This window comes from Apium graveolens, chromosome 3 (genome assembly GCF_009905375.1).
Source record: "Apium graveolens cultivar Ventura chromosome 3, ASM990537v1, whole genome shotgun sequence".
Lineage (NCBI taxonomy): Eukaryota > Viridiplantae > Streptophyta > Magnoliopsida > Apiales > Apiaceae > Apium > Apium graveolens.
This window is the reverse complement of record NC_133649.1, coordinates 60,157,180-60,180,561: the sequence shown is the minus strand read 5'-3', so window position 1 is coordinate 60,180,561 and position 23,382 is coordinate 60,157,180. Positions and strand designations below refer to the sequence as shown.

The following is a 23,382-nucleotide window of genomic DNA, read 5'->3' as shown; positions in this document are numbered from 1 at the left end:
AGATTTACAACTCCAAAAACATTACAAAACCAACCAATCTCTAAATATTCAATAACCATGCTTCTCATGAACTATACTACTCATAAAAAGCTCTTAACATTCAATAATAATGCTAGGTTAAGATATTATACCTTCCTTGAGAGTAGGAGTAACTAATGAGCTTGAAACAACCTTGGAAAATCCTTACTAAAGCTTTATCTAAACAAAAACACAAGATCAAAATTTCAAGTTCTTGAAAAACACTATTCACTCTCTTCTTCCATGAATTATTGGAAGAGATTGTGAAGGAATTGGAAGCTTAGATTCATAGGATATCTATATCTATGTACAAGGAACCTTGGATAATTACCTCACTAATTAACAAGGCTTGGAACTTGAATTTGAATTTTTTCTTCTTTAAAATATAGATGAAGCCGAGAGCTTCTTGGCTTGGAAAATGAAAGTCAACTTGTGTTTTGTGTTTTTGATTTGTTTTGGCTTGGTTGCTTTATTTTTGTTTTGTTTAATTAACCTTTTAACCATGGTAAAATTTGTGTGGCTTATAATCAACAATTCCTTCCCTTTTGGTCATGCTTATGTCATCCTACCTATGTCATCTTCCCACACTTGTCTTCCTCTTATTGGTGTGATGACATCATCATCATCAACTAACCTCTTTGATTAACTCCTAATTACTTGTCTAATAACCGCTGATCTGTTATACGGTTCGCTTAACTTTCGTTCTCGTTTATCGTTTGAGGGATCATACCCGGGATCTTATTACTTGGGTTCCCTTAACCTTTCTCAATACATTATATTCGTTTTATATTCCTCTCTTATAATCCTTGAATTTAAATCCTTTTTATCCTGTTACCTTATACTCAATTCTTTTGGTATCTGGTGGATTTTCGGGAAAAATCAAAGTGTACGAATTTGGATTCTGACGATCTTTACATACACTTATATACCATAGAGAGTACTAATAAAATCTCAGAATAACAATAAAAGAACCTCTACAAAGTGTGGCATGCAAAGTTTCTTAATCAGCAAAATCACTATTCATAAGGGTTACAAAAAGTTCAAAATTTTTGGGGTTATTACAACCGCTATGTGTTGTTTGATTTTTATCTATGTGTGATTTATGATGTACTGGGTTGTCTGCGTGATTAATTATGGAGTCGTATTGAATTGTTTTCAATTTCAAAAGTGGATTTAGTGCAAATTTACTTGTATAAATATTTGGAATGTCTTTAAAATTATTTTTATGGTTTTATAATTACAATAATTATTTTTAGGATTTTATAAAATTTAGAAATAAATATTTCATCAATTATTTAACCCTGTATGATTTTCTGATTACCTTTATTTGTAAAACCTGTATTTAATTCCAGAATTCTTCAAAAATTATGAAACTCGTATTTTATTAAGTTTAAATTATTCCGAGAATTTTAAAATTATTTTGGAAATTTTTGGGATTAATTTTACCCGTGCGTTTATTCGTTTAATTGATAAAAGCGGGTATAAAGTGTGTTTTAAAATTTTGAAAGTTACATTTTTATTTACTTCGTGGTATTTATAACATTTTGAGACTATTTTCGTGATTTTATAAATGTGTTTTATGCGCAACTTGGTTCGTTAAAAATCCAAAATGCGGTGCAGAACCGGGCATATAATTAAATTAGTGACACGTGTTAATCTTTTGGCAGTCAGTTGGATACGTGTCACCTACCTGTTTAATCCTATTTTTCTCAATAAAAAACACATACCAGGACATTCAATCTCTCGAGCCCTGTCTCTCTCATTTCTCCGATCTCCCACTCTCTGTTCTCTCTCAATTCTCTCTACTCCCTTCCCCAAAATCTCTCTTTTTCTCGTCTGGCGTCTCCCTGCCCGTCCGGTAATTCCTCCGCCCTGTGTTTTATTTTCCGGCGAGAGTTCGCCGCCTTCTCCAGTTGCGTGTTTGAGCGCGTGTAGATGTGTGTGTATGGTGTGTGTATTGTGTACGTGTGTGCGTGTGTTAAGTGTGTATCTGTATGTGCACCAGTGTGTGGGTGATGGGATGATGTTGTTGGTACCGCTTGTGTGCTTACTGTTGCTGCCTTATTTCTTTCCGATTACCTTAATCTCTGTATTGTTTCGGTTTCTGTGATTATTAATCGAAACTGATATTTTCTGCAGAGAATTCATTGAGTAATTTCGTGATATAATTATTCTTCGTGCGGAAGATTTATTTTATCGGTGAAATTATGTGGGAAACCCGAAACTAATCGGGTACCCGTAAATTTTGCCGCCGTCGACGGTGAACATCGGTGAGTCGACGGTGGACCGTGATGAATTAATTCTGAGTCCTATAATTATAAAACAATATTTAATATTTGATTCGTACTGTTACTTTCGAATTGTAAATAGTCGGATATAATTATTAAGGTCCGAATTGGAATGCGAATAATAGTAATAATAAAATAGTTGAATCGGTGATTAAGATTTGTGACGTGGATTTCGGTTATGGTATCGGCTGAAGTAATCATTGTATTGTTTGTTATTGAATTGACGTCGATTGATGTTTCGACGGGTAGTCCGATAAACAAAGGAGATGCTACCCGATTTCCGAAAAATCAACTATGGAAATGCGGGAGCGTATCCGATAATTATCGGGACGTCGAGTGAATATATATACTTACACTTTATATGAACTTGATTGTATGTTCTGGTGAACGTTCCGTCCAAAACTCAGTAACCCTAATTTCAATGACGAGTATACGTATTTTCTGAAAACGAACACTGAACTGATTTCGAGAATGTGAACCCTAATTATTGGTTGTGTTATTATAATATGAATGATTACGAGTCAGAATACGCTATCGTATGGGTAGGTGGTTAGCGAGGATATGTCAAGCATAACTGAGTGTCTAACATAGAGTATTTTGCCCCTGTAGGTTCTAGTCGGAAAATCGAAAGTGGACAATGGACTAAGGATAACCTAATGATCAGTCGACGAGCCTAGTAGAGTTTCAACAGGAAGACCTGAGTGTCGAAGTCGAACCGAATGGGATCTAGTGGTTGGACGTTAAAGCTTGAGCGACAGAGTCGGCTCAAAATTGATCAGTAATAGTTGTAAAGCCCTGTAAGGCAAGTACTTTTGAACTTTTCTTCAATATATATCGCAAATATTTTCGAACTGTTTCATAACATGTCGCTATTATTCAAAATAACCCCTATTTTATATTACAAGTGCTTTAAACTATTTACCCTTGAACCCTGATCTTTCTTGATCTTGAGCCGTAAGCCTTATTCTTTGTAAACCATCCTTTGTTGATCTTCAGACACCAAACCATACAAATATGATACTACTCTCCAAATGCATAACTACTAAACACCAAACACTGGAACAAAATTGGTTGAAAACACAGAAACTTTTATACTCCAACCATTCTTTATAATATCAAAGAACTATACCTTGAAAAATTATTATTTGTCTAATACCTGATCCTTTACGGACGGAAAACCGTTTCTTATACATACCCTGATATACCCTTGTGATATCCATGAGTTTCCATACATTTTATTCAAGTGTTTAATCATCATTGATTATGATCTTGTTGTATCGAATTATATTGTTTATCATATTGAACTGCTTTAGAATTGGATAGTTTTTTTATGTATGGACCAGATTCATGGTCAGACCATATCAATGGTCAAGTTAGGCCAATGTGTGCCTTGGATCCAGTAGTTAGAGTAGTGTTGTGTGCTTTGCTCGGGGTTAGTGCGTGACTGATCAACAGCCTAACCTTGGTTTTAAAAACTTAAAATGAATATCCAATTCTAATGATTATTTAGCAATAAACTTGATTCCTCTGAATCATCTCGTTGGATCATTTATTAACCTCAATTATTGTCATTGTGACTTGCTGAGCTAGTTAGCTCACTCTTGCAAAACTTTTATGTATTCTACAGTTAAGAAGGATACGGTTGATAGCGAGGTTTCCCAGTTCAATGTACGAGCTAGGATTCCAGGTTGAGTTGGATCGAGCTAGCAGGAGCTTATTGCGGTAGTGAGATAGTAAGATTGTAAGAATAATTTTATTATCAGTTGTAAGTTAAATTAGTTGGGATTTGGTACGATGTAATAAAAGTTAAGGTTGTGGCTTGTTTTCATACTTTAACCTGTTGCGATCCGTGGTTATGTAAAGCAGGGTCATTGCAATTAGTATCTTATATATAAGTTTATATGTTGTGTTTGTGTTGTGGACCCCAAACTTCTGACCCGGTTTTGGAGGGCGCCACACAGACCTCTCGACATAATCCCTCTTTATGCTTTCGAGATCTCAAGTGACCTAATTTTTGTAAATCTTAACCATTCTCTCTCATTTCAAACCCTTTCTTCTTCAAATTTCTTACCCACTCAAATTCAAACACTTAAAATGGCATCAAACACTGTTAGAGCTTTTATCCAAAAGAAGGGCACCAACTACCTTGCATTTACAGATACTAATCAAGCTCCCGATAGCTTCAAGAGCTTTGTAAAGTTCCTATCTGAAACATTCTTTGCAGGTTCTCTAACTGCAAATCCAATTTTCTATCTGGATGTTCTCAATGATTTCTGGAACTCAGATGTGATCAGGACAGTTGTGCATGAGAACCAAGCTGTATCTATGGTGGTTAACTGCACAATTCTAGGGAAACATGCAGAATTTAATGAGAATGATGTCAACCTGGCTTTAGGTATTCTTATTGACAACATGTTGGAGGTCCTAACTTAAGAAGAGCTAGCTGAGTTCATGGACTTTATCAACTACAGTGAGAAGATCAACCTGGCTAGCTTGAATAAGAAGCATCTGAGGAGGGAATGGTCATTCATGTTTGACTCAATTGTGAAGGCTTTCACCTGCAGAAAGATAGGGTATGACAACATCTCAAGTGTGGTTCACAAGCTGGTATTCTCCATGGCTCATAACAAACATATAAATGTGGGGCTCTTGATTTTGCAGGATCTCAGCACAAGGCTCACAATGCCTTTGGCTACAAGAGGTAAGGAAATTTCTTTCCTAGATTTATAATGTCTACTTTAAATCATAAAGGTCAATACATTCATTTACTTAATGGTATTGATAGAACAAAAATAGGCAATTGTAAACGAGTGTCCAAAATTCTATTTAGTTCACTTATTACAAAGAATAATGTACCTATACGTCTTAGAATTAGTCCATTTACGTTGGAGTGATTCAGGATTTACCCTTACCCAATGCCTGATATGAGGTCTACAGTAACACCTAGTACAATTATGGCTCATGTGCCTGTGGAAGAACAAACACAGAAACACCAGCATGGGCCTTCCACAACTAAGACCCTTCCTTTACCATTAGAAGCTAGGAAACCAACCACTTCATCCTCTCAAAAGGGTGAGGTGAGTAAAAAGAAGAAAAAGCAGGTACCCTTGATTGCAATCAATGAGAGTGGTGAGGATCAAAAACCAATAGAGTTGAACATGGTCAAGAAACCAAAGAAGGTAAAGCAAATTGAGTTGACCACTCAATTAGCTACCTCTGTATCCTCCCAAAAGGATGCAGTTGTAATAGAGGGTTTAAAACAGACTCTAGAGGCATCCTCTCAACAGGGTATCTTTATTGAACAAAGCACTCTCTCTAGTGCATGTTTTAAAGAGTCTGTACCACAACTTGAACACATTCAAGTTTATGAAAGAAGGAATAAGGATGGCACACAAAATGAGAGCACATCATTTAAAGCTCCCTCATCTATTCAGGGGAAGCTGCCAACACTCAATTCTCAAATCACTAATCTTATCTCTCAAATTTCTTCTTCATATAATGAAATACTTGAACCTACTTCTCAAGTGTCACCAAAATCAAGTGACACAGTTCATGAAACTGTGCTCACCACCCAGGAACCATATTCAATTGGTGAAAGGCTATTAGCTGGGGTAGACCTTGATGACACCAACAAAAATAGAGGGGTTTTATCAGTTTTTACTGAAGACCATGTGGTACTACCAAATGCACCATCATATGCAAATCAATCTTCACATATTGAAAGATTTGAGGGTAGTACTCCTGAGGGGGCTATCTAAATCCTCTCCAATTCAATTGGAGGTTCCTCATGTAGGAACAACTTCCCTAAAAAATCTGACTGAGATTGCTCTGTCAATTAAAGCTAGGAGTCTAATTGTCAATGATATAACCATTGGGGAGACAAGTCAAGCACATTCAGGTGCCAGTTCTTTGCTAGAATAACAAAGGTTTGAGGCCATGGTACATGACAGTAACCTGGTCAAAAATCCTCTAATTCAAATAGAGGTTTCCACTCTTGGTGAACAATACACTGTCACAACCACAGTTTCTACTGTGAGTCCAACTGTGGTTCCAATCATAGGTTACCTATCACCTCTCAACCCTCCACCTAAAATCAAACAGACACCCCTTCTACATCCAATCCTACACAACAACCTACTCACCTCACTCACAGTGGCCGCAGGATGCTCAAACTCAACCAATAACCATGAATGACCTTCTTGTGGACCAACTTTATGGCCTTTCTAACATTACTCAATAATTGCTCACAACTGATATGTCCAATCAGGATTATCAGGCTATTTTACTTTCTTATAAAACAGATGTTGAAGAACAGTAGCAAAAGATTATCAATGAAGCTGAGCAAGATGGAAATGTAGATGCTTGTCTAGATAAAGATTTCAGCCTGAAAATGGATGAGGTTTTGGCTAGGTTTAGAGAAGAGTATATTACTATCCTAGAAAGCAATGCCAAGACTTTCGGTCCACATGAAGTTTATGATGCTATTACAGAAGTCTACGAGGCACAGCTCAAAGCTTTTCACCTTTTTGGTAAAGCACTACAATAGACTGTAAATAATCATCAAGACAGAATTAGGAGATTGGTGAAAGACAAACTGGATGATCTTGTGTCAACTCAGTTAGAAATAAAAAACAAGTTCAACAAGTTTACAAAATGGCAAGGCTTGATGTCACTAGTATGGAGCAGAGCATCAAAAACCTAAAGCAAAAATCAAATAAAAAATAATAATGATGCAAGGGTCAAATTGGATCAACCATATCAGGCTAGATATAAACCTTCAACATTATTAATGGATGGAATCAAGGAGTCTGTTCAAGCCATATTTGGTGCTTCTGTCTCAACAAGCTCACAACAACCAATCTCCACCTCAACAAATCTTCAAATTCAGTTTCTTCAACAACAAGTCTCCAATCTGCAAGCCTCCAATGACTCACTCATAGCTCAGGTCACAGCTCTCACTACTCTGGTACAGAGTTAACAAAATAACATCAGGACCCTCTCACAAACATCTCCAAATGCAGAATTCTACCTTATTGGGAGCTATTATGGGTGCCTTGAATGTTCCATTACCTGCTCTACCTGAAGCTGTGAGGTCAGAAATTCCAACTCCACTACTCCTGCCTGCTACCAAGATTAAGGGGTAGATAGAAGCTAGAATTCAACAATTCCAAGGAAGCTGGAAAATATACACAAGCAAAGGAAGCTGGAAAACCTACATCTCACTTTGGTCAAAGCTCTACACACGTCAAAATTTCTAAAGATGTTAGTAAAGACAGACTCCAGAAAGCTGTAGTAGGACCCTATTAAGATAAGGAGTTCAATGAGCTACTGGTTGTGCTAAGAGTCTCTCTTCACAAAAAATACATCACTTACAAGAGAGCCTTGGTCAACAACATCAATTTTCTAAGAGTGGTGATTGTAAAGGTTGACAGCTTTTTGGAGAAAAGGATAGTGGGCAATGTCAATGACTGTGGTTTGGACATGTGTCTACAGGTGTCTCTCTCAAATCTTCATACCATGAGAGTATCTGAGCTGGATGTAATTATTGATAGAGTTAATCCAGTAATTTCAGAGGACACCCAATTGCTCAATGAACTCAAGAAAGCTCAGATAGCTGTTTTTCCTGAAGACCGTTAGGGCGAAAACATGCGCTAAAATTCACGCAAGTATACACATTCGCAAGTAGTATAAGATATAAATCAGATTCGTTCCCACAAAGACTCTTTTTAGTTAACATAAGATTATACACCTATGCAACAATGGTATGGCTATCGCTCAATGCTAAGACAATAATAAGTTGAGATGTTTATAACTAGGATTAAACTAACATGCAATTAACTAAGAATAAAAGTTATTGAATTAACTATATGAGACAAACATGAGATTTTAACTTCATTAAATACTTCATTCAAAGTCATTGTTCTTAACTTAGCATGCAATGGTGATGACAACTACTCAGATAACATGAAACTAGTAAAAGCCAACTTTCGTTGTATGAATACCCTACCACCAGACATCCACAAAAGTGATAGAAGCTAAATAGACACCAATTATGTTGAGACCCTATATATTTATAAAATTTGACAACTTAAAGGTTTAATGAACAAGTTAGCTATCGTGATTACATAGGGCAAGTAAGATGGTTAAAATTACCAACTAATCATGTACAACAATTATACATGAACCTACGCTAGCATGACAAGTTTTGAATCTCTATATTCACTTTCGCTTCAATAGAGATTAACACGCTACCTTATATGTTAGCTACGCACATAAGGCGAATAAGCACAACCAATGTTAGGATATCAATCAATCACCAAACACCAAGATATCGAAACAATTAACTATAAAAATCCAAAAGTAAATCTGTTAGAACCCCACGATAACGATTAGTTTATAACCGAACTCATCACCACCATGGGTTCCAATGAAAGCATGATATAAAATAATATAAGAGTACTAGGGTTCAAAGACAAATCAAAAACAACCATCCAAGTATCAACTATACTAAAGAAAATATAAGTCTTCTTCTCCATAGCCTTCCCGTGCTCTCTAGGTCTTCTTATTACTCTCCCAGGCCTCCTTGTTAAAAACGTCATTTTATTGATATATATAGGCTCCAGGATGACCAGGACTCTCAAAATCTTCAATTTCGACTAAAGTCAGGATTCTGGTGCAGAAACAGGGCACAGGCGCGCTATTTTCGGCCGCGGCCGCACTGGAATAGTGATTTCAGTGGCGGGGGCACGCTGGTTCTGGTGCGGCCGCGCCGACCTTCTGGAAATTTTCTGACAATTCTTCTTTTGGTTGTATCTTGAGTTGTTCGTCAGAATTAGCCGATTTAACTGCCCACGGGAAGCTAACGAGATTCTATATAATTTAAGAATGGCGTAGGATTCCAATTCTGATCTTTTTTCAGCATATTTCTTTGAAAAGCTTTTTTCTTCATTTAACTGATGCCTGAAATGCAATAACATAAAAACCTATCAAAAATACCAACAACTTGAGTCCAAAACACCAACTTAAGCCTGTAATAAAGTGTTCCAAGTAGATATAAAATCCACTTATCAAAACCTATCTACATCCAAGCAAGGGGGTGACCTACATCTGTCCACAAACCAAACAGCGTAGATACTTCACAGTTCCCAAAAATTGTGTAAGGGAAATACAAGATTGATTATGACATTAGAAACTGACCCAAAGAGAAAGAAGAACAAAACAGCTGATGATGAGGAGATGATCAGGATGCTGGGAAGATACCTACAGAATGTTGAGACCATGTTGCCAACTACTCAATTCAAAACAAAAGATGACAAGGATGATGATGAGCAGAAGTATTATGAGTAAAAACCTTTTGGCTCAAATCACAAGTTTATAACTAGAATAGACGTTAAACTCATAATGACTCTCAACACCTTATTTCTACTAGAGTTATACAAGGATTCGCGCTATTATTGAACACATAACAACATGCTTATTTAACCGTGCAATGAGTGAGGTCCCACAAGACTTATGCAATAATACACATGTAACGAGCGTTAGGTTAGTGGATCCCAGACTATCAAAGCCTTAGGTCACTAGGCACAAAGTCCCCTAAGAACTTAATAACTAGAGTATTAAAGAGCTCACTCTAGATCAATTATGCATAAACACATACTTTTTTTTTCTTTTTTTTTCTCTTTTTTTTTCTTTTCAACAATATCTGAATGAGTGTGTTTCGCTCCATCTCATTCAACCCTAGACTACTCATAAAAATATGAGCCGGCTACTAGCCATTTGACGTCTAGCCTTATTTACAACTAGCAATGAAATCCAAGTTTTTCTCTAGATTAAAATTCATTGTTCCTACTTCATTACGAGAATACCAAAAATTATAGATATAAATAAGTGATTTAATTCAACAAATAAACAAGTATGATCATGATCTATTTCAAAAGCAATCCTATAAGACTTGTGAAAAAAAATTCTGGCATGCAAATCAATTTATTAGGACTTAAACAACCCTCTATTCGTCATCACCACACTCAAATTAACATCAACTTATCAATCAGAAATAGCTCAACCTAATAGATCATGTTATATGCATGCACATGCAACTAAATGAACTCACATAATAACATGAACAAATATGCAAACAAATATGACCTAAATGAACAATCATGCAAATATATGAATGACTTAACAACTATACATGCAACATGAATCTATATGGACACACACAAACTAATCCTTACATTATCACCCCAAACTTAAAATTTTTAATGTCCTCATTGAAGGTAATAATAAGGATTTCAGGCATACCTAGTTAGCAGGAGGATCACCCTCTTCAGGTGGAGGATCAGGTGGTCAATCAACCTTAACACCAGTGTCTTGGAAAACTAGTATCGAGTGTGTGTGTCAAATTTTCAGCTAAATATCGGTGGATGTCATGCATAGCCTCAATATGCCGAATCAACCTTCTATAATACGCATCACCAAGACCAAACCTATCAACTGTCTATGGTGCACGCGAGAGACCATCTGCACACACGAGAGGAACCGACCGACCACCCTTTAGATTATCATAGATATATTCCAAACCCTTGTCAGGGGGTGCACCTGAAAATGCATAACTCAAGTGATCTGGCAGTGAGTTAAGCTCAAGTGTGGGAACTTCTTCAATCAACGGTTCGAGACGCTCCTGAGAAATTTTCAGCTCTACTAACCCAAGAGAATCGAATGGCATATCCAACTTCCTCTTCAATGGAGGTGCATTCAAAACCTGCAGTTGCTCTGCTCCTTCTTCATCTTCAATAACTGATTCCCCTATTAAGGCTCTCTTTGGCAATTGCTCAAGCTCCAAATTTATGACAAAATCGACCCACTCTACTTTAAAGCATTCCTCTTTAGCTGTGGGTAACTTTATTTCCTTGAACATATTAAAAGTGACCTTCTGATCATGAACCTTCATCGTAAGCCCTCATTTTTGCACATCGATCATAGTTCAGCCTGTAGCCAAGAATGGTCTTCCCAAGATAATGGAATCTTCTTATCTTCCTCGAAATCCAGAATTACAAAATCAGCAGGGAAGATGAGTTTGTCCACCTTGACCAAGACATCCTCCACTATACCTCATGGATAAGTGATGGACCAGTCAGCTAGTTGATATTACATATATGTCAGTTTCGTATCAGGTAGACCAAGCTTTTTGAAGATAGACAAGGGCATTAGATTGATGCTAGCTCCAAAAATACACAAGCATTTGTCGATTGACAAGTTTCAAATAGTGCAAGGAATAGTGAAGCTTCCAGGATCCTTAAGCTTCAGAGGCAATTTTTGTTGCAGAACTGCACTGCATTCCTCCGTAAGAGCAACGGTCTCTAAGTCATCGAGCTTCACTTTCTGAAAGAGAATACCTTTCATAAAATTCGCATAGCTAGCCATCTATTCAAGAGCTTCAGTGAAAGGTATGTTGATGTGAAGTTTCTTGAACACCTCTGGAAACTTAGCAAAATGCTTATCCAACTTCTACTTCTGTAGCCTCTTAGGAAAATGAGGTGGAGGATAGACCTATTTCTCTCCAGTATTACCCTCAGGAGGAGTGTGTTCCACTATTTTCTTCCTTGATTCCACCTCGGCATCCTTCTGCACCACTTTTTCAGTTACAATCTCATTTTCTGGAATTGGCAAGTGTGCCAACGCACCTGCATTCTGGATAGAGTTTTCAGACTCTTCGTCTTGCTGAATTTGGGGGCTTGCGACCTTTCCAGATCTCAAGGTGATGGCGTTCACCTGTTCGTTAACTTCCCTCTTTCCTAGATTGGCTTCTGTATCACTAGGAAGCGTTCCTGGTGGTCGATTCAATAAAGCATTGCAATCTGCCCAATTTGGTTCTCTAGAGTCTTGATAGAAACTAACTTGGCTTTTGCAAATAAGAGCCTAGTTTTTGCACATAAGCCGCAACTCCTCCAATTCAGATTTTTTATTCGAAGATAGACCTTCACCTCCATAAGTTTGTTGTTGAAGTTGGAGTTGTTGTCTTGGTGCATATTGCGCTTGTTGAAAACCAGGAGGGTTGAATTGCTTTGCTACAAACTGTTGATAAGGCTGTTGCATCGCACTCTGATTTTTGCTCCAACTGAAGTTATGATGATTCCAGTTGTCAGGATGATAAGTGGCAGGAACTGGCTGTTATAACCTCTGAAAGTTGCTTACAAACAGAGCTGATTCACTAGATATAGCACATTGCTCCGTCGCTTACGAACCTGCACACATCTCACAAATACTGGTTACCTAATTAACACCATAGTTAGCCAGATAATCGATCTTCATAGACAACGCCTTTAGTTGAGCAGTGATAGCCATAGCTGTATCCACTTCAGGAACTCCTGCTACCTTACCCTGTGGAAACTATCTGGGTTGGATACTATTATTCATCAGCAGACATCAGTTCGATTAGATCGTAAGCATCATCATAGCTCTTTGCCCATAATGCTCCACCTGATACTGCATCGAGTTTGGGTCTTGATTGTGCTCCAAAACTGTTATAGAAACAATTTATGATCATCCAATCAGGTATTCCATGATGAGGACACTTCTTAAGCATCTCCTTGTAGTGCTCCCAAGCTTCACATAGAGATTCTCCTAATTGTTGCGCAAATTGAGTAAGAGCATTCCTCATTACAGCTATCTTCGCCATAGGGAAGAATTTAGTAAGAAATTTCTGAGCGAGATCCTCCCAAGTAGTGATAGACTCTGTTTGTAGAGAGTGTAACCAGAACTTAACTTTATCCCTCAGAGAAAAAGGGAAAAGACTCAGCTTCACAGCATCTTCAGAAACATTGATGAACTTGAAGGTGTCACAGATCTCGATGAATTCCTTAATATGCATATTAGCATTTTCCATTGGAGAACCCCCAAACTAGATTGAATTATGTACCATCTGAATCGTGCCATGCTTGATTTCAAAGGTATTAGCTGCGATCGCTGGCCTAACAATGCTAGATTGAATATCACTGATCTTGGGTTGAGAAAAATCCATCAACGCTTTCGTTGGTGTTGCTGGATCTCCCATTATAATGAGTACCTGAAACACAAAGTAATCATGAAAGTAAAAGAATCCGAGTCAGTGAACTTTAACGACCACTGATGTCAAGCACATAAACTAAAAATTAACACCGAGTCCCCGGCAGCGGCGCCAAAAACTTATTAGCGTGAAAACACGCGCTAAAATTCATGCAAGTATACGCGTTCACAAGTAGTATAATATATAAATTAGATTCGTTCCCATAGAGACTCTTTTTAGTTAAAATAATATTATGCACTTATGCAACAATGGTATGGCTATCGCTCAATGCTAAGACAATAACAAGTTGAGATGTTTATAACTTAGATTAAACTAACATGCAATTAACTAAGAATAAAAGTTATTGAATTAACTATATGAGACAAACATGAGATTCTAACTTCATTAAATACTTCATTCAAAGTCATTGTTCTTAACCTTCACATGCAATGGCGATGACAACTACTCAGATAATATAAAACTAGTAAACGCCAAATTTCGTTGTACGAATACCCTACTACCATACATCCACAAAAGAGATAGAAGCTGAATAGACACCAATTATGTTGAGACCCTATATATCTATAGAATTTGACAACATAAAGGTTTAATGAACAAGTTAGCTTATCGTGATTACATAGGGCAAGTAAGATGGTTAAAATTACCTACTAATCATGTATAACAATTATACATGTACCTACGCTAGCATGACAAGTTCTAAATCTCTATATTCACTTTCGCTTCAATAGAGATTAACACGCTATCTTATATGTTAGCTACGCACATCAGGCGAATATGCACAACCAATGCTTGGATATCAATCAATCATCATACACCAAGATATCAAAATAATTAACTATAGAAATCCATATGTAAATCTGTTAGAACCCCATGATAATGATTAGTTCATAACCGAACTCATCGTCACCATGGGTTCCAATGAAAGCATGATATAAAACAATATAAGAGTACTAGGGTTCAAAGATAAATCGAAAACAAGCATCCAAGTATCAACTACACTAAAGAAAACAAAAGTCTTCTTCTCCATAGCCTTCTCGTGCTCTCTAGGTCTTCTTATTGCTCTCTCAGGCCTCTTGTTGTTAAAAACGTCTTTTTATTGATATATAGGCTCCAGGATGACCAGGACTCTCAAAATCTTCAATTTCGACTAAAATCAGGATTCTGGTGCAGAAATAGGGCGCATGCGCGCTATTTTCGGGCTCGTCCGTGCTGGAATAGTGATTTTAGCGACGCGGGCGCGCTGGTTCTGGCGCGGCCGCGCTGACCTTCTGGAAATTTTCTGACAATTCTTCTTTTGGCCGTATCTTGAGTTCTGCTTGTCAGAAGTAGGCGATTCAACTGCCCACGCGAAGATAACGAGATTATCTATAATTTGAGAATGGCCTAGGCTTCCAATTCTGATCTCTTTTTAGAATATTTCTTTGAAAAGCTTCTTTCTTTATTTAATTAATGCCTGAAATGCAATAACACAAAAACCTATCAAAAATACCAACAACTTGAGTCCAAAATACCAACTTAAGCCTGTAATGAAGTGTTCAAAGTAGATATAAAATCCACTTATCAAAACCTATCTACATCCAAGCAATGGGATGACCTACATCTGTCCACAAACCAAACAGCGTAGATACTTCACAGTTCCCAAAAATTGTGTAAGGGGAAATATAAGATTGATTATGACATTGGAAACTAACCTAAAGAGAAAGAAGAACAAAACAACTGAAGATGAGGAGATGATCAGGATGCTGGGAAGATAGCTACAGAATGTTGAGACCATGTTTCCAACTATTCAATTCAACACAAAAGATGATAAGGATGATGATGAGCAGAAAAATTATGAGCAAAAACCTTCTGGCTCAAATCCAAGTCAATATTCTAAAGCAACTGGGAGAAAAGTAGAAGAGAAGAAAAGGGATGATAGAAAAAGGAGAGATGAAATCAGAATGAAGAAAAAGGGTGGAAAAGAAGGTGTCAAGAAAAATTTCCAACAAATCCAAATCTCACAAACTCAAACCTACAAGCCTAGCCAAACACTATCTCCATCAAACATACCTCAAAAGCCAAAATTCTTTTACAAACAAACTGCAAACACCCTACTCAAAATACCAATCACATCCAGCCATATCACACTAAAGAAAATCACAAACCTACCTCCATTCAAGCCTCCAACCATAACTCACTTAAAGTTTGTTGGAAGAAAACCAAAGAAAATTCAAACCGGTGTTGGGGTCATCTGGAACTATTTCAATCAAACTAACTTTCTGCCACTAAATATGCGCATCACAGATGATGACTTTTTCCAACAATCAGCTGAAGAATTTGTCATAGTTTGGGTTATATCTTTATCAGAAGTCAGAATCTACTACATGGATGGCACCTTCATTTTTCTTAGCAGGACAATAATGGAAACTATTTCAACCACAAAATTGAAGAGGGTAATTAGCTTGATGAAGGATAAGGATACACGTACAAAGATGTGGAAGGCTGTGATGTCTGAACGGTGGAGGGATATGGATGAACGACATGCAAGATTGAAGACTGGAAAGGAGGAAAGGGATAGAAAATATGATGAGGAGATAAAAATGTTTGAGCAGAGGTGAAATGAACTCAAGGCAAGGGGATTGAGTAGAATATCAAAGGATGGACACTTTTTAAACATACAAGTTGGAAGATTCTCAAAGATTCAGATTTGGTTACTTAAATGGTTAGACATTAGATGAATGGCTTAAGCTGGTAGAAGCTCTAAGAGGGACTGAAATAATAAAAGAACTCCAGGTGCTAGTAAACCTAAAGGACCTCATTAGAAAACAATCAGGCTATGAGAAATTTACTTGATGGCTGTAACTATTGAATTTATGTAATCATAAAATATATAAAAGTTGTATCTATTAATCTGTCACTTTTATGTAATTATTTTTAACTTAGGGTTAGTCTTGTTACCAAGCATGAATTTGTGATAAGCAATCTTCTCACAAATTGGGGGAGATTGTTGTGCAAGATATGCATGTATAATAACAAGACTAAGTCACATTGACAACCCTGAGATTTAGTTGTATGATAGTCTAAATCTGTATTATGTATTGTATTTCTTGAGTTTGTAAAAAGGTTAGAAGCTTAGACTAGAGTATTTTTCTGTCAACAGTTTCAAGCCTAAGAATAAACTCTGGAAGAAGATCAAGTAAAGATCACACCTCAGAGAAAAGATGTAGAAGCTTGGAGTTGAATAAATCTGTTTTATGAGAAGTCATTCGAGAACTCAGGGACCTCGACAAGTCAAATACACTTATAGAGAACTCAGAGATCTCAATAAGTCAATATACTTATCGATATGTCATTTCTCTAAAGAACAAACTGGAGATCTAGACATGAACCTCAAATACCGTAATACAGACAAGTTGAAGATTCAAGATTATCAATCAACAAACGATCTATTCACTTAGATTGGAAAGTCTACAAAAGCAGCTTGAAGAGTACAAGATCAAGGGCCAATATTAACTGCCAAAGGATGGTCACAGACCAACAAGATTTGTAAAAATTTATTAAGCCAAAAATAGAACGAAATAGAGATAGCTTAGAAAAGGGTTTAGTATATCTCATTGCATGTTGTGTAAACCCGTGTTTACTAATCTATAAAGTAAACACTGGTCCTTTGTTTCAAAAAAAACAAAAAAAAATCTAAATTTTCTTATACTCTCTCAAGGAAGAAGTTGAGTTCTTATATTTTCAAGAACCCATAATTTGTAGCAAGATAAACTTAATTAATATAAATTTAAGTGAGTTTTGAAATATTATGTTTGTTGTGCTTGTTCTTTTAATTCTGCTAACACAATATCTCTACACTTAAACTTTTTTGCTCACACACCATATCCAAACAAGTTTAAAAAGGCTAAAAATTAAGAAAATGCATTCACCGCCCCCATCTGTATTGCACTTAATATCTAACACTGTTGGAGGAAGCCATGACTAAATCGCAGTTAAATCTTGCAACTTATCAGCAGAGGATTGCCAGATATTTCAACAAGAAAGTAAAGTCTACACCTTTCAAAGTTGGTGATTTAGTCCCGAGGAAGGTAATACTGAATACAAAGATAGCTCGGCATGGAGTGCTTGAATCTAACTGGAAAGGATCCTATAAAATCAAGGGTATATTTTGTAAAGGAACTTATCACCTAGAAGAATTGAGTAAGAAGCTTATCCCCCGAGCATGGAACGCAGAGCATTTGAGAAAATATTAACAGTAAGGTGTGGCTTTGGCCCCTTGCTGTATCTTAGTTCACAGTTGATTTAGTAAAGCTATAATATACTAAAAGTAAATAAATTCCTTATAGCCTAGGGGGTAGCGCATGTAACTGCTTACCTTAGAACTAGTCGAAGGATTAAATTTTTTAAATAAACTTCCCACAGAGCATAGTAGCCATGGGACTGTTGTAATTTCTATGCTAGAGCGCATTATGAATAAAAGTTGAAGAAAATTCCATAACTTCCTAATTTTGTTTTTTACTTTAAGAAGGCGCGCCTCACCCACATCGTATGACATTGGCTAAAAAGGCGGGCCCCTTAGGTGACAACGTTAGGAAAAAGACTTGTATGTTGGCCACAATCAACAATTTAAAAAAAGTATAAATGAAAGAATGTTATCAAAATATCTTGGTCCCTCAACATAACTATCAACATAAACAATTCTAGGGCATGCCCTGATGGCAGTGGCACCCTTGTTTTGATTTAAAAGATGGAATTATATAATAAGTAAAGTAAATGGATAAGCTCAAGTAATCATGCAAGATAAAGAAAGTAAAATTTATGCTCATTGGCTTTAAGGCAAAAACCTTAAGAAATTCAAGATTTCAGCAACTAAAATTATCAAACATGAATAATTTGCACAACATCCAAAGAGGGCTGGCACCTCAAGTACTGAAATAACAATAAGTTTAGACAAGCAAAGTTTAAAAAATAAAGAACATCAAAGTGCGTCCTAAGAAGTGGTGTTGTTTGATTGGGTTGTTGGAACTTCTTGAAGCGGAATCGCTTCAAAAGACGCGCCTTGAGTGTCATCCTGAGTTTCAGGCGCGTCCTCATATTCTTCTAAGCTAGGTTCTACCCTCATGGTTATGATCTCAGCAGCATACTCCTGTTTAAACTCGATCATTTTAGCCACAGTTTCCTCCCAAAATTTCTCAAACGAGTAATCCAGATAATTAGCAACAAATCCAAATCTATAATGATGAAAGCCATGAGCAAAGGCATCATCAGTCACCTCCTTTTTCTCCTCATTCAAGCTAATTTTCTGTTGATCTTCAAGATATTCAATCTTCAATGTTAGCTCTCTAATCTCAGCATCTTGACTCTGGACCCTCTTATTTTCCAATTTCATCTGGGATCCTTGGTTTTCTACCTCACCCTTTAGGAAAGTAATATGTGAATCCTTGGCCTTGATATATTTGGAATGGAGGAAATCTTTGTCCTTGAGATTATTCTGTAAAATGTTATTATCTCCCTCCAACCTCTTAAGGCGCGCCTGTTCCTTCAAGATCTTATCCACTGCATGAGTGTAATAGAATATTAGCCGAGCTAAGGATTTCATTGAAGCCTTGGTAGATTCCTTCATGCTCATAGCTTGCCACTCCTTGATGTCATCACCTAAGACATACACATATGTCAAGGATCCCAAGTGAGTAAAAGCTGAGGAACCAGATTATGAAGGCGCGTCCTGAGTTTTTCATTTTTTGGACCTGTCATTTGTCAAGTCAACAATGTTCCTTTTCAGCACATGACTTGGCTGAGGAATAAAAAGAGGAATTGAAGCTGGATTTGGTGTGAATCCTTCTTTTGCACCCTGGCTTTTGGCTTGTCACAAGGGCATGCCCCAAATGACTTTGGAATCTTAGGAGGTGGCATATCTGCATAATAAGCACGAATAAATGTGTTAGGAAAAAATCAATAGGGCACGCCCTTTGTATAAGCATCGCCTTGAAAAAAATATGAAAAATGCAAACATTGATGAAATACAGCTATTACAAGGAAAAATATGGTATTCACACAAACTTGACGCAACAAATAAGTATGATTGGATAATAAAAATAGAAATAACAAAGAGCGGAGATAAGTAAGGGGCGGACCCCGACATGAAACAAGCTCAAAATTATGTCTAACCCAAAGAGGACGCGTCCTGAAGAATGCTTTCATCCCTTTATTCAATCTCCACTTTAGTAGGCTTCTCAACATGGTGGGGAAAATGGGGAACCCGCCCCTACCCGATTCAAATGGACCTCCCCGCCCCACTTAAATGGGGAATGGGGTAGTGATGGGGATCAAAATTATACCTCGTTTAAATATGAGACGGGTATGGTATTTGTATGATCCCCGCGGAGAAAACTTGCTCCACCCCGAATAGAATATAATATATTTTTCTATAATATAATATTTTATTTTACACCGCATAGTAAAATATATTTATAGTATATAATAAACTATAATTCATTTCTTTAGGTATGTACATAATATAAGAAAAATATTGCATAGTGTGTTTAAAATTATCTATCACTTATTTTAATTTTATATTATATATTATAAAAAAATTTATTTTTTAATGTTTTTTATAAAAAATAATTAGTAAACGGGATGACGGAGCAGGGTGAGGATTAAATTTTTGCCCCGTGGGACGAGGATGGGGATACATTATAAATCCCCGGGGGAAACGGGGCGGGTATGGGACAAACAATTTTCATATGAAGCGGGTATGGGAATGGCAATCCCCTCCCCGAACTCGCCCCATTGAGAACCCCACTCTTCAGCAATTTCTTCATCATCACTATCCAAGTTAACCACTCGGGAAACATGGGTTCCTTTTATAAATTATAGATAGGCATATTTTGTCCCAAATTGACAAGACAAAATCCCTACTTGCATCAAATTATTTCTGGTAACTAGCGTCTTCAAATTCCACCTTTCAGCCGCTATTTTTAGCAATGATGTAGCACGAACTTTGGGCGCTCTCAAGTTCTCTTACAGATGGCTTATATATAAAAAAGAAGTTATATATATATATGTGTGTGTGTGTGTGTATAATAAGAAAAAAGCGGAGAAGTAAAAAGGAAAGGAAAAAGTTAAGGCGCCTCCTTACTTGGATTGGTGTTGAACTGGACCCTGATCCTTGGCACGTCATATAGATAAAAGAAGTTTTCTTTCCAACCTTTCTAATGGCTAACTTTGTCAGAAGGAAATCCTTTCTTATTATGTTTCTTATCAACCACAAGATAATAATATCCAAGATCAGACTTTCGAAAGCTGAAGAAATGGCTTACTTTATCCAAGGTAGACTGAGGGAAGTTTAAGCCCATATAAAGAATATAGAGTTCCAATACAAGTTTATAGTTGTTCAGAGATAATTGGAGAGGCTCCACATCATAGAGATCGATAATTTCCCTAAGATAAGAATGTAACCACTCTAAATGATACAAGTTTAGGACTTGTGACCAGTCTAGAGATCCTGAACTTTTTCCCATAATTGAAAAGATGATGGCGTATCATGCTGTGAGGACCCGCCCAAATACCCTCCATATCATAAAAATTCATTAGGCAATCAAGTTGTTCATCAGAATAACTTGATGACAAACCTTCAAAAAAGAGCCTTCCCTGCTCTTTTCTGAAACATTTTTTCACGGCTTCTTAGCATTTCTCATACTTGCTCCAATGAAAATCAATTTCACTATCGGGAACTTCCCAATGTTCATAGGGAATTGAGGACGGTTCAGGAGAATTGGAAAATTGATATGTATCTTCATCAAAGAAGTTTATCTCCTCGCGGAGAATAGGCACTTATTCATCAGGAACGCCTTCATGAAAAGCGTGAGGTTTAGGGGGCGCCTTGGACTAATGGCTGGGGAGAATTAATTCACCATAGATGGCCTTGCAGCTACATTGACACCTACGTCAACATTTCTTTATATATATTCCTGTTTAGATCTTCAAACCAATCATCAAGATCTAAATTTTCTCGAACTGAAGATCTCTCTTTAGACACAAATTTCTCTTTTCCTTTACGAAGGTTCAAAGAAATATTGTCTTCGGATGAATCACTAGAATAATCTGACATAATTGACTTGTCCTTAAAATATTTGATAAGGTGCGCCTTTTGCTCTAAAAAGAAGTGTGGTTAATTTCTCAAGTTTCGTTTTCTTCTTCATCTATTAGTATAGATTTTAAAGTCATGTTTTTCTTTTTCTCTTACACTTTTGGAATGACTTTTTCTTGTAAGTTATCTTCTTCGTATGCATGAAGATTTCGAAATAGATTATCTATTTTAAAATCATTGAGATTGTGCATCTCTTTGATTATAGTTACTTTAACCTTCCAACTTGGAGGTAATGATTTAAGAACTCTTCGGTTCTTTTCATTTTGTGTATAACTCTTTCCGAGTTAAGATAGTTCATCGACAACGCGAGTGAATCTAGTTTCCATGTCGATGATATTTTCTCCTTCTTGAAGTTTAAAGTTCTCTTATTCTTGGATCAAAGTGTCCATTCGAGAATCTTTTATATTCGTGGTTCCTTCGTAGGTAACCACTAATTTATCCTACATTTCTTGTGCTGACTTGCAATTATTTACTCTTTTATATTCTTTTTCAGCAAGTGCACTTGTGAGTACCATTTCTGCCTTAGCAGCTATATTCATTCTTTCTTCCTCTATTGCGTTATATTCACTAACCTTCTTTTCGATGATGATGTCATCAACCATTTTGGTAGGAATAACGACTCCATCTTCTATGGCCATCCAAACTCTGACTCCTTGAGATCTAGATAGACCTCATTTTCCATGTTGCAAAGTTGGTGCCGTCAAATAGAGGAGGGCGAGAGCTAGATAGATCTTCACCACAGCCGATGGTATTTAGATACGCCATTTCAGATCATTTTTGGTGTGCCTGTAAATCTGCAAATCACTTAACAAACACATTAAAAAGCACTGCTCTGATACCAATTGTTAGGTCCCGTAAAAGGGCTATTTTAAGCTAGAAGGGGGTTGAATAGCTTAATTACCAATTTAAAAATTATTATGGCATTGTTAAAAATATTTATCCCGTTTTAAATATTTTACCGATGCAGATTATATATGCGGAAATAAAAGACAAGGAAGAAAATACCACACGAGAGATTTATCCTGGTTCATGATGGCGCAACCTCTAATAGATTCGCTCACCCCTATGCCGAGTCCCCGAGCTCCTCTCCAGGACCCGAGTTTTCCCTTAAAAATAACCTTGCTCCTTACGTAGGCGGAAAAGCCTTTACAACCCCACAAATACTTGTCTTGGTGCGTAACTCCGGGTTACCACCTCAAAATAAATGTGCAATCTATACAACCTATCTTAGACAATAACACCATGTTATTTCTACAAAGTTTATGTAGAACCCTTGGCGTAGTCTTTGTCCTTCTAAGCTTTTGCCGGTCTCGGATCTCAGTAGTTGGTCTTGGGTCTTTCCTCTTCCTCGCGGTGCAAAGACTACTAACTCCCCGTTAGTACGTCTAGGACTTGGGTCTTATAACGAGAATCACCTCACTATACTTCACCTCACTACAAAACGAAGAAGACAATATCTTCAAAACAATACCCGTTATAGATAAAAACAGTTTGGACTAGGAATACACTTAACTAGACCGGATGACTTATAAATATTCTTAAAAGAATATTAATGTATACTTTTCTTTAGATTAAGTGAATGTTAGAGTATACTTGGTATTACTTTGTTTCGAATAATATATGTTATTTCTGAAATAATAAATATATCAAGTCCTTGGTGAAACGTTATAGCTTTCGGATCTTTGATAAAATAACTCTCGTTTAATATAGTCGTTTGTAGACTTTTATATATCGAGAGCGTTACACTTATTCTTTAACTATTTGTACTTATAAATTATTTGGCCGAGTGAATAAAAGGTGCCGTAATTTAAACACAATATATCAAAATAATATAAGAGCAGAGTTTAAATTATATTAGCACAGTTTATATGTGTATATATATA

General features: G+C 36.7%; 1 non-coding gene across 1 annotated transcript; it reads left to right on the top strand.

The window, feature by feature from the left end:
- The first annotated feature begins 12,862 nt into the window (after positions 1–12,862).
- LOC141715429 (small nucleolar RNA R71) lies at positions 12,863–12,969 on the top strand. Its single transcript, XR_012572193.1, has one exon. It is a non-coding gene; the product is annotated as a small nucleolar RNA R71 (small nucleolar RNA).
- The last annotated feature ends 10,413 nt before the right edge of the window (positions 12,970–23,382 follow it).